This window comes from Lygodium microphyllum, chromosome 3 (assembly GCF_053477565.2).
Source record: "Lygodium microphyllum isolate KBCC chromosome 3, Lygodium_microphyllum_v1.1.10, whole genome shotgun sequence".
In the NCBI taxonomy this organism is placed as follows: Eukaryota; Viridiplantae; Streptophyta; class Polypodiopsida; order Schizaeales; family Lygodiaceae; genus Lygodium; species Lygodium microphyllum.
This window is the reverse complement of record NC_141137.1, coordinates 156,661,106-156,680,172: the sequence shown is the minus strand read 5'-3', so window position 1 is coordinate 156,680,172 and position 19,067 is coordinate 156,661,106.

The following is a 19,067-nucleotide window of genomic DNA, read 5'->3' as shown; positions in this document are numbered from 1 at the left end:
TTATGGGTTTATGCATTGTGTAGATAAATCCTTGTGTGAATGGGGGTGTGGAAATTTAAAAGATTTTAAGTTTAATCCTTGATAAGGGATGTATGGGGGGAAAAAGGAACTATCTAGCTATGTGAGATGGAGGCAAGGATTTGAGATGAATCAAATCATACTTTGCATGTAAAAAGTGAGATTATACCTTTGGCTTGCTAGCTAAGTTGGATGAGATGAGTATGAGGAGAATTGATAGCTTAATGGTGATATGGGGTCCTTGCATGAATGTATCATCGTGTTGCCATGTGAAGGACTTCTATGGCCAAACAATGATCAAATATGTAGAAATGCATCATTTGATTGATAGTGGGGTATGCTAATAGGCCACCATCATGATGTGATGCATTTCTATCCTCCTTTCTTGATCATTAGTCTAGACCTCGTCTCTTTTATATCTATTAAACTTCTTATGAAACCTTTGAAAAAGTAGATATTTTTGGGTCCTTTAACATGGGCAGGTACACTAGAGATGGGGTCTTCAACCACATGGAAGAACTACAAGTATGGATTGGAGGTTACAATCACAAGCTTTTATTGGGGCTATCTTGAAAATTCATATGGATTCTTTATGTTTTAGTTTATCACTTGTTTTTATGGTGAAGGTCGAGATGACACTATGTTAAATAAGTTGGTGAATTTAGGCTGTGTGTGAATATAAGTTGGTGAATTTAGGCCGTGTGTGAATGGTCTCTAGACCTTAGAGTTTTGTATGCACTTCAAATATATGAGTTATGGAATAATAGAAGAAAAAGAGATGCGAGCATACATCTCTTCTCTACTATCTCCAACCCTTCCATTTGTCTCTTAACATGGTATTAGAACAAGGTTTTGGCTGAGAACAGGCATGATTGGAGCTGAAAGGGACTATGATAAATGACAATCACAAGTAAGGAAGACCAACTAGTTGAGTGTTGACTAGTTAGAAATCAACAAGAGAAAACACGTATGCTACTGGTACTTTAGATTTGTGTCATCATGGACAACAACATGAGCAGCCAAATCAGCATGTGGTGAGCATGGAGATGAGCATGGATAGTAATGTGGGTAGCTAGGATTAGCGTGGATTGTAGCATGACCAGACTGGAGCAACGAGACATCTGCGTGGAGTGCATATAGTGTGCATGTTTCCTGATTCATAGTGTGGTCTGAATGCATGCAGACATGGATCCTATTTTCTCTCTTGCTTACCAATGTGGACAGCAACAACTGAACTATGATAATTCTTGATTGCATCTTGAGGCCTTTTGAAGAGGAGATAATGGCAAAAGATAGAGCACTTATATGTGCTTGTTGAAGTCAGGGCCAAGCAAGGGAAAATCTGTGTTTCTTAGGTTGATTTGGCACCTAGTTCAAAAGTAATCTAGATTTGCAATGTATGAGTTGTCCGATTCTTGGTGAGTTGTGAAAGTACAATGCTTGTCAAGCATAGAATGCTTGAGTGGTATGCCACTTCCATTAACTAAGGTCATGGATTGAAATGTATATGTTTTTAGAGCTGAATCTGACTGGAGTATGAATGGTACTATGCCCTGGGAGCATAAGGTGCTAGTTCATGGAGTTCTTGGGCATGAGATTGAGAGCCCATTTTTTAATGGAATGCTAATTCAGTGATCAATCAGTGAACTACAATAGTATGTTTGCTTGATGTTTATGAATCATCATGAGGGCTGAATACCTTTTGAGAATATTCTAGTTGCATCTTGGAGATAGTACTTGTGTTGTCTCCATTGTATGGGCAGCATTGCCGTTAATAAATTAACTCTCTCTTGGTCTATATTGGATACATGTATCAGCTGATTGGTTGGCATCATTGCAAGCATGTTAGAACTTGATGACCATAATTTAGTAGAGTGATATGATCAAAGTCTGCTCTTATGTATGACTGAAAGGTCTAGCCATATTGAATGGATAATGCAGAAAGGAATAGAACTTAGACATTGAGCAAAATATTGGCATTCAACTTCTCATGCAATTTATGTGGCTGAATGCTCGAGAAAACAAATTGGAGGAATAGTGGCATGTCATATGATGTAAGGAAGTCTTGTTAGCTTGCTTCAATGACAATAGCTCATTGAAACATGACTTGATGGTCATACATGCATAAGTGTTTCTATATGGTTATGTCTTGCTATTCGAGTTACTATTAGCACAAATTATGAGATAAGGTTGTGCTGAATGCTGAAATCTCATGCAATTTCATATTGCTAAAAGTTCTTTTCTTACATGAAAATGAGAAGCTTGTGTTACTATAATGACCACAATGCTTAAGTGTTGATGCCCAACTAAGAGTATTCATGTTTAAACATGTTTGGAAAAGTTTATAAGCTAAGATAATTTTTATATTGCAGTGAATTTACAGCTAAAAATAGGAGGATTGAAATTGTCCTGAATATACAGTGAATAGAATATTTTTTATGAGCAAAGTGTTGTTGAATATTGCCATTGAATTGGAAGGCTGAAAATGATAAGTTAAGAAGCCTTGGTTTGCAAGTAGTCAGTCAGTGTTTGCAATATGGCAAATGTAGATAGAATCTACAACATAACCCAGATAGTGGGGGAAAAGCTTGACAACAATAATCATGCCATATGGAAGTTTGGCATGGAGAACTTATTAATAGGTAAAGGATGTTGGGACTTGGTGATAGGTGTTGAAGTTGAACTTGAAATCCCAAAGAGGAATCCTACAGCTGATCAAGGACAAGCACATCGAGCTTGGTTGGAAAGAGCTCATAGGATGCTACATTGGTTATCCTTGTCTACCTCGGATGCTATGGTAATGCAGATCATGAACTCCAAGACACTAGTAGATGCATGGAACATATTGATTAGGTATTATGGCACAACTACAAGTGCCAAAAAGGTACAATTAAAGCAAAAATTCAACATGGAGAGAAAACGTAGATCTATACAAGATTATGCCACCACAGAGATTAAGATGATTGCGCATTAGCTGGAATTCATTGGCACACAGGTTGAGGATGAAGACATGGTTGCAGTGACATTAAATGGCTTGGGATTTGAATATAAATCATTTGATACTTCTATCTCTGTGTGGGATGAAATGGTAGATCTCAATGAGCTGGTTGCATTACTTATTCATGAGAACTGGGATTGGCCATAGGCTCTAGCAGTTCCAAGAGCAAGGATGTTGTCTTTTTTTGGCATCAACACGGCCATGGCAACCGTGGTACAAGTTATGGTTTTGGCAAAGGAGGCCAGCAAAATGTATCTTATGGAAATAATAACCAGCAGGGTTCAAATGCAAGAGGAGGTGGAAATTTCAAAGATAGGGGGAGATCTAGCCCTAGAGGAAGAGACTCCTAGAAGCAGCAACATCCATCTAACAATCCTAATAAGGATAATGATTGTCACTACTATGGAAAGTACTGTCATATTGCCAAGGACTGGTGGAAGAAGAAAGCCAATCAAAAGGGCAAGCAGCATGGATATTATGCATTGTCCAGTCAGACAGATGATGATTCTAGGGATTGACTATTTGCCATGACATATGTGAAAGACAGGGTTGCTGAGAAGTCTACTAAGGATGATGTTTGGTATATTGATTTGGGGGCATCAAATCATATGACCCCTCATGGTGACTGGTTTATTGACATGGTTCCTGAGAGGAATGGCTATGTATGCACATGGGATGACACATAGCATAACATTGAACATAAAGGCAAAGGGCCTTTGGTAATCCATGATGGCAAGAAGAAGAAGTTACATGATGTATTGCATGTCCCATAAATGACTAAAAATCTATTGTCTATGGACCAGATGACTAAGAAAAATTTGTAGGTTAGGTTTAATAAGCATGGTTGCTTCATTGAGGAATTTGGTAATGGCTGCAAATTGATTGCTCGTGGTCATAGGAATGGCAAGATGTTTACTCTTAATGCCACTTTGACATAGTTGAAATCAACCATATTTGCTCATGGCTCTGGCACAATTAGAGATTTAGAAATATAGCATAAAATAGTGGGGCACATTAATCTTTAGCGTGGCTGCAAATGATGCAAAAGAAATAACTTGTTGTAGGTCCACCCAAGTTTGCCTACACAGATATTGGTCATGTATGCGATGCTTGTTAGTTTGGTAAATAGTCAAGGTTGCCATTTGTCAAGCATATAATAAATAGTCAAAAATCATTCCAGTTGGTTCACTCTGGTGTGTGGGGGACTAGCCCATAATGCATTTATGGGAGGCTCTAAGTATTATGTGACATTCATGGATGACTTCAATCGCTATACTTGGGTTTATATATTGAAAACAAAAGATGAAGTGCTAGCTGTTTTTAAGCAGTTGAAGAAGCATATTGAGAAAGAATTTGATTGCTATATCTCTTTTTTGAGATTTGACTATCATGGGGAGTATTATCACATGATTTTGACAAATTTTTGGCTCAAAATGGCATACGTAGGTAGCTTACATGCAGCTACACTCCACAACAGAATGGGGTACTTGAATGAAAGAATAGGGTCTTAATGGAAGTTGTACGTGCAATGATGAATGAGAAGAAGATGTTGCTCTATTATTGGGCTAAGGCTATTATGACAGCCATGTATATCTTGAACAGGACTCCCACTACATGTATTCATGATATGACACCATTTAAGAAATGGTATGGCTATAGGCCTGATATTAGTCGCATGAAAGTATTTATTTGTCTTGCTTAAGCGCACATCCCTGATGAGAAGAGGAAGAAGTTGGATTCGAAAGTACATAAATGTGTCTTGATTGGTTATTCATAGGAGAGAAAGGCATATAAATGCCATGATCCCTCTACTCAAGAGAAACTAGTCAGCAAAAATATTATATTTGATGAGATGGCCTCTTGGTATACATCACCAGCTATAGTGCCATCAGATATGCCTTCTATGCATGTTTCTATAGTTGATTCGCAGCAAAGTACTGCATTGACAGGCCCTAGTGGTACGACGGTATCTCCATGGATAGGGAGGTTGTAGAGCTTTGGCTCACCGTCCACTAACACCACTATGCTAGTGAGGGGGAGATATGATGTGATGAACAACAAAGGGAAAGAACAAGCTCTTGATGATACATCTGGTGTGATGATACCTAGCACGATGACTTCAGGTGATGACTCAATTGACAGTTTAGGTAGTGAGCTTGGTATTCTAACTGTGTATATGCCTGGTACTAGGTAGAACGGGTATATTCCACCTCATGATAGAGGGGAATGGAGTATTGTGCCATAGCTTAGATGCTTGCAAAGAGTCAGGTACTCTGTGGATAGGATGACTTACAATGGTTATTCTAAGAAGCATAATGCTTATATAACAAAAGTGATGGAGGTCAAAGAACCTGCCACATATGTTGAAGCAGTGATGGATAAAAATTGTTTTATAGCTATGGATGAGGAAATATCTGCCTTGGTTGAAAATAGAACATGGGATCTTATGCCACTACTAGAAGGAAAGAAGACCATTGAGTGCAAATGGGTATACAAGATTAAATGCAAGTCGAATGGCAGTGTAGAGAGGTACAAAGCCAGGTTGGTTGCTAAAGGATATGCTCAATAGTATGGGTTAGACGATGAGGAAACATTCAGCCATATTGGAAAGATGGCAACAATACATACAATGATCGCATTGGATGGTGCTAAAGGCTAGAAATTGCAGCAGATGGATGTTAAGAATGCATTTCCTAGTAGAGGATGTGTATATGGATAAGCCTGAAGGGTATGTAAACCATGATTTTCAGCATTATGTGTGTAAACTAAAAAAAGTAATGTATGGGCTGAAGCACACTCCAAGAGCCTAGCATGCAAGGATCAGTAATTATTTGCAAAGGTTTTTGATCATAGTCTATTTACAACAAAGACAAGTAGTACTTGTCATCTATGTTGATAATTTGCTCACAGGTGATGATGACTTGGGGATACAACATGTTATGCAGATGCTAAAATCTGAATTTGATATGAAAGATTTAGGTGAACTGAAGCATTTCTTGAGTATTGAGGTAATCAGGACTGAAAATGGTTTATGGTTGATGCAGAAACACTATGGCAAGGAAATGCTAAAGAAATATACTTGTTCTGCATACACCTCTTGATTAGAATGTCAAGTTGGACAATAGCGTTGGAGCTAAAATTGATGATGTGACTATGTACAAGCAGATGGTTGGAAGTTTGATCTACTTGACCATCGCAAGGCCTGAGTTTAGTTATGCTCTTGGGCTCATAAGTCAATTCATGCAAAAGCCCAAAAAGTGACTCTTGGATGTTGTTAGGTGGATTATGAGATATGTAAAGTCCAATGTATTATGGGCCATTTTATGTGAAAGATAAGCCCTTGACACTAATTGGATACATTGATGTAGATTGGGCAGGATGCTCATATGATGGTAGATCTACAAGTGGTTATGATTTTGTATTTGGAAGTGGAATGATTAGCTAGAGAAACAAGAAGCAACCTACAGTTGCATTGTCCAGCATTGAGGGAGAGTACATGGGTGTTATACTGGCAACATGTGAGATTGCATGGTTTTTCAAGCTTATGGTTGATTTGGACATGCATGTAGATACTCTAGTGGCACTATTATGTGACAATCTCAGTAGTGTACTACTTGGCAACAAATCCAATTTATCATGCCAGGACTAAACACATTGAGGTACGCTACTATTTTATCAAAGAGATGGTTCTTGCAAGGAAAGTAGATCTTGTGCATGTGAAGACTAATGAACATGTTGCAGATATCTTTACGCAGTCTTTGGGTAAAGATAAGTTTAGTCAATTTTGATAGCTACTTGGTGTACATGTTTTATCTTGAGCTTGAGGGGGAGTGTTGAGACTTCAAGCTCTTGTATGTGACTGATAGTGTCTAAGCTCTCTCCAGATGTATCGGCAACAAGTTTGGGACATTAAATAACCTGGTGACTTTAGGCTATGTGTGAATGGTCTGTAGACCTTAGAGTGCTGTATGTACTTTAGATATATGAGCTATGGAATAATAGAAGAAAAAGAGATGAGAGCATATGACTCTTCTCTATTATCTCCAACCCTTCTCTTTGTCTCTTAGCAATAAGAATCTACTTTATGTCCCTTTAGAAAAACTAAGACTCTAGATACTCCAACAATGCCATGATACCCTACAACAATATAATTTAGAGTTAATAAGAACTTATATCTTATTACAAGAGATTTTGGTGGCCCTAGATGTGAAAATAAGCTAAGGAATATATAAAATCATATGATACTTGCAACAAGGCCAAGGTATCTCATCATTCTATTTTCAAATTTGAAAAATATGACTCTATTTTTGTTGTGGTAGATAGATTCACCAAAATGGCATATTTCATCCCTACCACCAAGACCATCACAGGTACAGCTCCACCACTAGACTCTTCCTCAAATACATTTTCAGATTACATGGACTCCTAGATGACATCATCAGTGTAATTGGGGTCCCCAATTCATATCTAATTTTCAAATGAGCATTTGCAACCTCCTTAGAGTCCAAGTTAAGTTATCCACAACCAATCATCCATAGACTGATTGCCAAATAGAATGGGTAAATCAAGTCTTGGAACAATATCTCCACTACACCATCAACTACTATGAGAATAATTGGTTTAAGTTCTTACCCTTTGCAAAGTTTGCTTATAATAATAGTATCCATGCATCAACCAAGGAAACCCCTTTCTTTACAAACTATGACCAGCATCCAAGTATGGATGTACATCTCTCCCATCAAGTAAATAACCTTACCACCTGAGATAAAACTCAATACCTAGGAGATACACACAAAGAACTCAAGCAAAAAATCCAAAAGGCTCAGAATCAGTACAATCACTATGTGGACTAGCATTTTTTCTAGCATCTAATATACAATGTCAGTGGATAAAGTATGGTTACTCAAGTAGAACCTCTAGACAACCAGGCCCTCCACCAAGGTAGACCACCAAATATTTGGGACCTTTACCATCGTAGCCTAGATCAATCCAGTTACTTATCAACTCCAAATCCCCAGCACAATGAATATCCACAAAATCTTCCATGTTTCCTTACTCGATCCATACCATAGCTCACCACTGAGGGGGGAGAGAAAAAATCTCCCATCACATATCCAAATCAAAGATCATGAAGACTTTAAGGTCGAAGAGCATATCTTAGACTTAACGATCTCTCGAGGTTGATTGGAATACCTTATTTTACTAGAAAGGATATGACATCAATGATTGCACTTGGGAACTTGTAGAATATCTCCAAAGAGCACCTCTCAAAGTTAAAGAATTTCATAACAAGAATCCAATGAAACTTAGATCAAATCACCAAGTTGCTCCTCATGGGACTCTTGGCTAGGGGAGGTGGTGATGTCATAAACATGTCATGATCAAGTGTACATATTAATTATTTCTCATGCCATATGAATCCACACCCCATGCAAATGCACTCTTAAGAATATATCCTCGAGGTAGCCATGCCAACCCACGCTTGCCATGCTATCATAGAACCTTCTAGAAGATATGCCATGTCATTGCTTGCATCATCAAGAATGTCATCATGGAACATTCTAGAATATCTTTAGCTACCCTCCAACAACTATAAAAGGAGAAACTCACCATAGATCTCCTAAGTCTTGCCCAATCCTAGTCTTGGGAGCTCAAGGAGTCGACACCTCCAAGTAGGTAACTTCGAGTTCCAGTTCTAGTTCTTGTCTAGTCATGGTATCTAGTCTTGTCTTGTCTTTCATTATACTCCTCTTGTCTCGTCCCCTTGTAATCTTGTGCTTGTAATCTCGTGGTACAAGATCTTGTCTAATAGTTTATTGTATCTTCTTCATCCCCATAAAAGGAGATCCTGTAATTCTAATTTATGTATCCATACCTATGGTCCCGAGTTGTGGATCCTTCATATCTTGTCAAGTCCTATTGTCTATATCTACGGTCTTGGGTTGTCAGATTTTTCATATCTTGTTAAATTATCATTGTACTTTGTGCTCCTATGTGGGATTATATTGTAATCAAAAAGTGGATGATGGGGCCTCCAAAGTTGGTGGGTTGTAGCATTTGTATTTACATGAAGAAAAGAAGGTGCACTATTTGGGAATATGTCTACCTTATCGCCTGGTGCATTGTGCTCGTGCTAGTGGAATTGGGAGTTGGGTCAAAGCTCGGGTGTTGTCTCATACTTGAGGACCCATTTTTGTTGAGATGGCTAGCTCAACACATGCAGACATTGATGATGGACCGCCTGGCTAGATGAGTTTGCACATCTACACTTAGCACATTGGTGGTCATTATGATACTCACATGGTCAGTGACTTATCACTTATTATATCTAGTTTGTTATACCTACCTACAGCTAGCAAAGATATAACGCAAGTCGATTAGTGTAGTCGGTTATGCACTATTTGACTTAGAAGGCTACTTTCCTTTATGTTGTATCTTATCTATACTTTGTGTACATTGTATAGTGTACGTGAAGAAGAAGAAAAATCAGCAAGAAAACATTTTGGCCTCCATCTCTCTTCTTATGTTGTTGAGTGAACTTCCTCTTGTGTATACAATGTGTGTTTGGCGCAAAAGCTCAAGCAAATTCCCCCATCACGCGATTCTTGGCATGGTATCAGAGCCACACCACTGAGAGAGGCTAATTTTGAAGACTGAAGTGAAGGAGAAGAATCAAGGTTTGAGCAAGCAAGCAATGGGTAAGAAGCTCTCCCATTCTTCCACTCTCCCTCTTGGATAGTGCCTGTGGAGGAATCGGAAGCAAGGTCAAGCAAAAATGTCAAATTGCTGTGAGATTTGCTATGCGAGTAGAGCATTGTATATTCAGTAGAGCAGTTATTTTGGGCATCTGAGGCCGTTTCAAGCACCGTTTTAGAGCCGCAAGATTGCGGACAGCAGTTTCAGGGTACACTGTGATTTCGGTTGTTTTGACCGAAAGTGGGTGCACATCTTACAGATTTTGAATCTATAACTTTTGAGGTGTTTGCAGGAAGAAAACATAAGGTTTACGTGCAAACACGTTGCAGATTACATGTGCTATTGAGCAATCAGTGAAAAGGTTGCTTGGTGTTTTGTTGTGCATGTATTGTGAAAGATTGTAGAAGACTAGCTTGTTGTGTTGTATCCTTGTTTGTGATAATGGCAGAGAACAGTGGAAATCCCATTGTTGAGAAGCTCAACAAGAACAACTATCCTTCATGGAAGTTTCGTGTGACGAACTTCCTCATGTGAAAGGGCCTTTATGAGTTTGTTTCACGTGAAGAAAAGGAGCCAGAGCTGGGTATCCCTCCGCGACTGCAGATGAATTAAAAGCATGGAATGAAAAAGATAAAAAGGTGATGTACTGGTTATCTATAGTCATTGATAATACGATGTTGGGACATACCACGAATGTAGAAACTTCACATGCAGCTTGGATAATTTTTGAGAATATGTTTTTAGTAAATACAAAGGCACGCAAGATTCAACTCAAACGAGAGTTGAATGCCTTGAAAAAGGGGAAAATGTCTGTCAATGAGTATGTGTTAAAGGTGAGGAGCATTGTAGATGCTTTAGCAGCGATTGATACAATGCCTGATGATGATGATTTGGTTTCATACGCTTTGAGTGGCCTTAACAATGAGAAGGCATGGAAATCATTTGTTACTTTAGTATATTTATGGAAGCCATTTCCAGATTTTGATGAGTTGATCTCTCTCATGATTATTGAAGAGATCAATATGCAGGGTGACTCATCTGAAAAAAATGGTGAACAAGTTCAAGCATTTTACTCAACTTTACGAAGGGGACGTGGTAGATCTTATTCAAGAGGCCATGGTATGGGATGTGCTGGCAATAACCAGCAAAGCAAGTTCAACTAGCAATTTGGTGAAATGCAGGTTTTAGGAGGCCGAGGAAACTTTAGAGGCAAGGGGAGCTCTAGAGGAAGAGGTGGACGGAAAAATAGAGGTTTTGGAAATTGTGCTATTGTTTGCCATTGTTGTGGCAAAATAGGCCATATTGTAGCCCATTGCTATGCTAAGAAGGATGATATTGCCAGTGATAAATTGCAGCAAGGAAATTAAGCATCATATTCACAACAGAATGAAGACAAAAATGAGCGTCTGTTTGTTATGCAACATATGATGAATGTAGTTATAGGAAAGGGGACACATAATGATGTATGGTTTGTCAATTCAGGCGCATCTAATCATATGACCATTCATCTTGAATGGTTTGGAGAGATGCAGGACCTACAAAATCCATGTTATGTGCAGATGGGTGATGATTCATGCCACCCAATTTCACACATTGGAAAGGTTACCTTATCTTTGCATGATGGCGAGACAAAGAGTTTGACAAATGTATTACATGTGCCATCAATCATAAAGAATCTAGTGTCTGTTGGCCAAATGATAGAGCACGGGTTGCAGGTCCGATTCAATGCCAAAGGTTGTTTTGTAGAAGACTTTAATGTTCTTTATTCTAGCTAGTGTGACAGAGGTGGCAAAGGCCATGGCTCTTTTCAAGGTTGTGTAGATACTCGAAACACCTATGGACAACAGTAGCAGAGTAATTGGCATGGCACGAAAACACATGGCCGGTGTGGATCTAACGGCTTTAGAGGTAGGGGGTGATCACCCCGCGGCAGAGGTGGTGGATCATGGCAATCAAATGATCAATCCAATAGGATAAAGACTATCATTACTACGGTAGATATGGGCACATTGCCAAGGATTGTCATAAGAAATAGGTAGACATGAAAGCTAAAGGAAGACAAGATGGGAATTATGCATCATCTAGTGGTGCTCATGATGATCTGGGTGATAGATTGTTTGCCATGCAGCATGTGTCCAAGAATGCACCTAGGTAGAGTAGAGATGAGAGAGAGTACATTGACTCTAGGGCTTCTAACCATATGACACCCCACGGAGAGTGGTTCGATGAGTTGGTTGCACGTTCACATGATTATGTGTGTACTGGGAATGACACTCAACATGATATTAAACACATAGGAGTTGCTCCATTGATGATGCCTGATGGCAAGAAAAAGAGATAGCATGATATTTTGCATGTACCATCAATCACAAAGAATCTTTTGTCAGTTGGATAGATGGCAAAACAAAACCTGTAGGTGAGTTTTAACAAAGATGGATGCTTTATTGAAGAATATGGTAATGGCTACAAATTGATTACTAGCGCAAACGGGATGGCAAGATGTTAACCTTGGACACATCCATTCCAAAACTTAAGGTAGCCATGTTTGCACATGATGCGGGTGCTATATGGGATGTTGATATTTGACATAAGAGGATTGGCCATGTTAATGTTCAAAAGCTAAAATCTATGTAGCAAAAGGAAGTGATACTTGGATTGCCCAAATTCAAGTATAATAACTTTGGCTATGTATGTCATGCATGTCAATTTGGAAAGCAAAAAAGGTTTCCCTTTATGAAGCATATCAAGAATAGCTCGAGAACTTTGTAGTTAGTGCACTCTAATGTTTGGGGCCCGTTGCATAATGCTTCATTTGGTGGTTTAGCAGAGGTACTCAAGAAGCATGTAGGAAATGCGTTGGTCTTGTTGAGATGGAAAGCTCAACACGTGCGGTCATTGATGATGGACCACCTGGCTAGATGGGTCCGCACGTCTACACTTAGCATGTTGGTGGTCATTATGATACTCACATGGCCACTGACTTATCACTTATTATATTTACTTTGTTACACCTACCTACAACTGGCAAAGACATAGCGCCAGTCGATATTAGTGTAGTCGGTTATGCACTTTTTGACTTAGTAGGCCACTTTTCTTTATATTGCATCTTATCTATACTTTGTGTACATTGTATAGTGTGTAAAAGAAGAAGAAGAAACTAGCAAGAAAACTTTTTTGACCTCCATCTCTCTTCTTATGTTCTTGAGTGAGCTTCCTCTTGTATATACAGTGTGTGTTTGGCACAACAGCTCAAGCAAGTCCCCCCACCACGCGATTCTTGACATGGTATCACAGCCATGCCACTGAAAGAGGCTAAATTTGAAGGCTGAAGTGAAGGAGAAGAAGCAAGGTTTGAGCAAGCAAGCAATAGGTAAGAAGCTTTCCCATTCTTCCACTCTCTATCTCTCTTGGATAGTGCTTGTGGAGGCACTGAAAGCAGGGTCATGCAAAAATCTCAGATTGCTGTGAGATTTTGGGCGTCTGAGGCTATTTCAGGCCCCGTTTTAGAGTCACAAGGTTGCGGACAACAATTTCAAGGTACACGGTGATTTCGGATGTTTTGACCGAAAGTGGGTGTACAGGTTACAGATTTTGAATCAACACAATATTAGTGAGTTTGGAAATCTCCCAATTCCCATTTTATGAATACTAAAAAGGTGGCACCTGGGTAACATGCCCATAAGTTTCTCAAAACTATATGATGTGACTTATCATTGGAAAGCACATGAAAAATGGAATCTAATGAGCTATAGAGTGCTCGATTTGGAGTTATAATGTTCAAGTTATGAAAAATCCAAAGATTTGACCATGTGTCCCAAACTTATGGGAAATTCCCATATTCCCCAATATGGTGTTAATCTGTAATTTTTGAGGTGTTTGTAGGAAGCAAACATAAGGTTTATTTGCAAACAGGCTGCAGATTACATGTACTATTGGGCAATCGGTGAAAAAGGTTGCTTGGTGTAGTGCTGTGCACATATTGTGAAAGATTGTAGAAGACTAGCTTGCTGTGTTGTATCCTTGTTTGTGATAATGGCAGAGAACAATGGAAATCCCATTGTTGAGAAGCTCGACAAGAACAACTACCCTTTATGGAAGTTTTGTGTGACAAACTTCCTCATATGAAAGGGCCTTTATGAGTTTGTTTCAGGTGAAGAAAAGGAGCTAGAGCTGGGTATCCTTCCGACTGCAAATGAGTTAAAAGCATGGAAAGAGTGGAATGCGAAAGACAAAAAGGTGATGTATTGGCTATATGCAGTCATTGATAATGCTATGTTGGGACATATCAGGAATGTTGAAACTTCATATGCAGCTTGAACAATTTTTGAGAGTATGTTTTCAGTAAATACAAAGGCACGAAAGATTCAACTCAAGCAAGAGTTGAATGCCTAGAAGAAAGGGAAAATGTCTGTCTCAATGAGTATGTGTTGAAGCTGAGGAGCATTACAGATGCTTTAGCAGTGATTGATGTAATGCCGGATGATGATGATTTGGTTTCATCCACTTTGAGTGGCCTTAATAATGAAAAGGCATGGAAATCATTTGCTACTTCAGTATATGTACGGAAGCCATTTCCAGGTTTTGATGAGTTGATCTCTCTTATGATTTACTGAAGAGATTAATATGCAGGGTGACTCATCTGAAACAAATGGTGAACAGGTTCAAGCATTTTACTCAAGCTCAGGAAGAGGACGTGGTAGATCCTCTTCGAGAGGCCGTGGTATGGGACGTGCTCGAGATAACCAACAAAACAAGTTCAATCAATAGTTTGGTGAAATGCAGGTTTTTGGAGGCAGAGAAAACTTTAGAGACGGGGGGAGCTCTAGAGGAAGAGGTGGATGGCAGAATAGAGGCTCTATAAATTCTACTATTGTTTACCATTATTGTGGCAAAATAGGCCATATTGCAGCCCATTGGTATGCAAAGAAGGATGATATTCACAGTGGTAAATTGTAGCAAGGAAACTATGCATTGTCTTCACGACAGAATGAAGACAAAAATGAGCGTATGTTTATTATGCAGCATATGATGAATGCAGTTACAGGAAAGGGGACACATGATGATGTATGGTATGTCGATTCAGATGCATCTAACCATATGACTAGTCATGTTGAATGGTTTGGAGAGATGCAGGACTTACAAAACCCAGGTTTTATGCAGATGGGTGATGATTCATGCCACCCAATTTCACACATTAGAAAGGTTTCCTTGTTCTTGTATGATGGCCAGACAAAGAGTCTGATAGATGTATTACATGTGCCATCAATCATAAAGAATCTAGTGTTTGTTGGCCAAATGGTAGAGCAGGGATTACAGGTCCGATTCAATGCAAAAGGTTGTTTTGTAGAAGACTTTAATGATAAGTGCAGGTTGGTCGCAAAAGGAAGTAGAGTTGGCCGAATATTCACCTTAGATGCTAGAATTCCTGCAATGGATGTTGCTATGTATGCTAATGGAAAAGGAGTAGTTGCAGATATTGAAATATGGCATAAATGTATTGGATATGCAAATGTGCAAAGGCTGAAATTAATGCAGTCCAGAGGATTGGTTACAAGGTTGCCTCTTCTTTTAGAGTTGCAAAATTGCATAAATTCTGTGAAGCATGCTAGTTTGGTAAGTAGGAAAGACAACCCTTCTCGCATGATAGAGAAGTGAGTAGAAAAATAATTGATGTAGTTTATACAGATGTTTGGGGCCTACATAGAATGTATCTCTTGGTGGCAGCAAATACTTTGTCACATTTATTGATGACTGTTCAAGAAAGTTATGGGTATACTTCATGAAGGAAAAATAGTGATGTGTTTGAGCAATTCAAATCTTTTAAGGTAGCTGTTGAAACAGAAAAGTACTTGTTTACCGTAGCATAGAGGAGCAAGAAATGGAAAAAGAGAAAAAGAAAAGGCGCCTTAAATGGCAAGTAGACCCGGGAAAAAATTAAATGCACGGGCACGATCCTCAAGAAGTCTTGGAGTCGCCCAGGGAGAGTAAAAGAATAAAAAGCGCACCATTAAGTGCGAAAACACTTCCAAAACCTTGTAAAAGAGTGCCAGGCTCACTCCTGTGCAAATTGTATGCATTAGTTGGGGATAGGATAGACTAGAATGGTGGGAAATGAGGAAATGGGCATAGGCTAATGGCCGGCCATGTAAAAAAGGGGGATGACCGCCCATGGAAATTAGGACATGTATATAAAATTGGAAAGTGAATGCGAAGCTCATTCTTGTGTGTGGCAAAAGCTTCTTCTTCTTCTTCTCTTATTTCTTGCCTTCTTGCTTGTGCTTGAGAGAGGGATTGAGAGAGTGTGAGGGAGTGATTGTGTGAGAGTGAGGGATCTTGGAGAAGAAGCTCTCCATCTTCTCTCTTCGTCTTCTCCTCCTCTCTTCTCTTCTCTTGTCTCTTGCGTGGCTATGGAGGATGAAGCTCATGGGAGAGGGATTGAGGTTGCTTGAGCTTGCCTCAAGGATCGTGGAGCTACCGGCATGCAAGAAAGAGGAGGGCACTCTATCGAGCATCAAGGTAAGCTTACTACACCCGTAAGGTAGGCATTGCGCGTCGGCTATGTGAGAGGTAGCCATGGCCGCTCGGTTCAAAACACTTGAGCAATAAGTGGTCCGTAGGTCTCGGGGTAGAGCTCAAAGCTCCCCTCCATTTTGGTTCCATTGTTGGGACCGACGGAATCAAGCCTTGAGCGTCGGGTGCATCAGATCGAGCATGGAAGTAGGGTTTGCAGCCTGAACCGGTTTTCAAGATAACTAGGAGATTTAGGAGGTTTTAATCCATGGAACAAGTAAGTATTTGGGTTTGTTGGAAGTATTAGATTAGGATACTGTTATGCATTTCTATTTTTCATATTTCCTGCACTAGATTAAGGGTAGATTAGGGTAAGAAAAGAGAAAACAGAGGTTCTGGTTGCTGCTGGAAATAGGAAAACAGGGGACCAGATTCAAGTTTTTGGGTGAAATAGGGACAGGGAACTGGCTGTTAGGTTTTGCAGTGCTGGGAAAGGACCTTAAGAGGTTTGGGAGGCCAGGACAGACCTCATTTCTTTAGTTGGCCTTGAGAGAGAGAGAGAGAGAGAGAGAGAGAGAGAGAGAGAGAGAGAGAGAGAGAGAGAGAGAGAGAGAGAGAGAGAGTTTCTGGTTCACAGGACGAGGAAACACGACCCCGATTCTAGGCACATTCGATTCGTGCTGCTTTAGGTGAGTCTTGTGTGTTCCATTAGTGCTCTAATCAAGTGTGGGAAGTCTGTGGTGATTAAGTGCAGCAGGCATTAGGAAGGATTCAAACGCGCTAGAATCGCGCCCACTGGTCGATGCAGTCGGACCAACCCGCAGTGGTCCGATCCCCAGAATCAGACCACCCGAGCTCTGGACCGTCCGACTCCCAGAATCGGACAATCCGACTGAGAGAGAGTCGGACCAGACTGGTCCAATTGCCAGAATCGGACCAACCCGATTGGACATGCCACATGGCACTCAAACTGCCCATCAAAATCGGATCATCGTAGTCGGACCATTGGGGCTAGACTCGGACCTCTGACCACTTCAAAAGTAGGACCATCCTCCTGGTCCGATTCCAAAAATTGGACCACCAGGGTCGGACGATTCCTAGAATCGGACCAACCCCATCTGACTGTTAGAGTCGGACCAAACCGATCCGATTGCCAGAGTCGGACCGTTCGACTCCTAGAGTTGGACCAGCCCTGTCCGATTCCCAGAATTGGACCATCTTGCCAGAACAAAAAGATAAGGATCTTTTGCTGACCTTGCCACAGACCTGACCCCAGGACGCAACCCTGAACACCCCCAAGACCCAGTTCGACCATTAGGACCACAGAGACTAATCGAACTTAGGGTGCGGAAAGACCGTAGAATAGCAGGGAACCGAGTTGAAAAATCAAATTAGGCTAAGAATGTGGGTAGAAACAAGGTGGAGTTTGCATTAAATGCTTTCTGCATCGGCATTTCACTTTTGTGCTCCACTAACCCTGCACAGCAAGGAAAGAGAAAATCCTGTTTTCGCACCAAACACCACGAATGCACCAAGCACAACGTGTGAGTAAGGATTGCCGCTGCTTTCAAATAACAAGAAACACATCTGGATACCTAATAACATTAAAAAACCCACTAGTAGGAGAAGACCCCAAGGCATAGATAGGTGCTTGAGCGCCCTACTAGTAATACCTGGAGAAAACACGAAGACATGGGAAGCAACAAGATAGAGGAGTGGAAGCTGCAGGAGCTGATTGGATTCATCAACAATCTCGTGGAGATGGAAGCAGAAACAATGTTGGGATCAAGAGGCGACCAAGGGGAAGACCAATTAGACTTAGGAGAATTTCCAACCTGGTTTAGGAACTGGTCCACGACTATGATCTACTCACTAGGACCGTGATCCAAGGTAGACTTGTAGAGGAAGTGGTGGCTAACCTGGAAGAAGAGAGAAGAGCTGTCAAGAGAGCACTGGAAGGCATAATTGCCTACAACCATGAGCAAAGGGCTAGAAGGCTGTAGCAAGATGTGGATATGTATGAGGCTAGACGAGTACTAGACCTAGCTGGGGCAGACAAGTCCGGACCGAATGTAGAGAGGGAACGGGCAGCAGAGGCTGGCATGATGTTGAGCGAACTGGTGGCAAAGTGACTCATGGACAATACATCCGTGGAACAGAGTGCTACTGCCCTAGCCACCGCGCTACTGTCAGGATTGGGAGTCACGCAAGGGGCTAAGGGGCAGGCTAGAATCCCCATAGTAGCAAAACAACTAGCTCGATACAAACCTAGCAGTGACCCATACAGCTTCATGGAGCAGTTCGAGCAAGTATGTGAGGCAAATGGTCTTATTGACCCTGCGCAGCGAGCTCAAGCCTTCGGCCTGTGCTTAGGCGACAAGGGGAGGACCTGGTACTCTAGTCTGGATGACGTAGAATGTACAAACTTCATTCGCCTTAAGGGCCTCTTCATCAAGAGGTTTTTGGAGGTAGGGTATTCGAATAACCTCATTGTTAGGTTGATGAATATCAGTCAAAGGGAGAAGGAGGACGTTAGGGATTACGTTACTCAGGTGCGTAGCCTCTACAAGAGAACCCCTACCAATGAGCGACCTACCGAGAGGGCAGTGTCTACAATGTTCATGAACGGGATTCGGAGCGAGGAGCTCTACAAGGCTTTGGCCAGTAACTCCACCTTACAACGAGACCTGCTAGCTCGAGTCTTCGAGGAGGCAATACGCGTAGATGATCAACTTAGGGAACGTAGCATGAGGACTACCAACTGAGATAGTGTAAGCCAGAGGGACCCTGAGAGATCAACCACCTTAGGGGACAAAGCAATTGCTAGCGCGCAAGACAAGGGAAA